The sequence below is a fragment of the Octopus bimaculoides genome, chromosome 3, assembly GCF_001194135.2.
Source record: "Octopus bimaculoides isolate UCB-OBI-ISO-001 chromosome 3, ASM119413v2, whole genome shotgun sequence".
Taxonomy (NCBI): Eukaryota; Metazoa; Mollusca; class Cephalopoda; order Octopoda; family Octopodidae; genus Octopus; species Octopus bimaculoides.
Genome location: NC_068983.1, coordinates 94,411,864 through 94,412,344, shown reverse-complemented (window position 1 = coordinate 94,412,344; position 481 = coordinate 94,411,864).

Genomic DNA, 481 nt, shown 5'->3' with positions numbered 1-481 from the left:
CCACCTGCCACGGTCAGTAGCTATGCCTTCCCACGTGTTAGGAGAGATGTTGGCATCACTCAAGGAAACCTTCAGCAAGTCTTTATATCTCTTTTTTGGTTTATGTGGAGATCGTTCTCCTTTAGCTAACTCTCCATAAAAGAGTTGTTTTGGCATCCTTGAATCTTTCATCCTGACCAGATAACCACTCCATCTGAGCTTTTGCTTCAACACAAGAGCTTCTACACTTTCACACCGAGAGCTTTCCAATATCTCAAGATCGCTGATGCGGTCTTCCCACTTGATGCCACAGATCCGTCTGAGACACATCTGATGGAAACGTTCCAGTTGTTTAAAGTGGTAACGATATGTGACCCAGGTTTCGCAGGAATAAAGAAGAGAAGAGAGTACACACGCCTTGTACACCTTTATCTTTGTCTTCCTGCATATGTCTCACCGATCCCAGAGACGTCTTTCTAGCCTTCCGAAAGCATCACTTGCT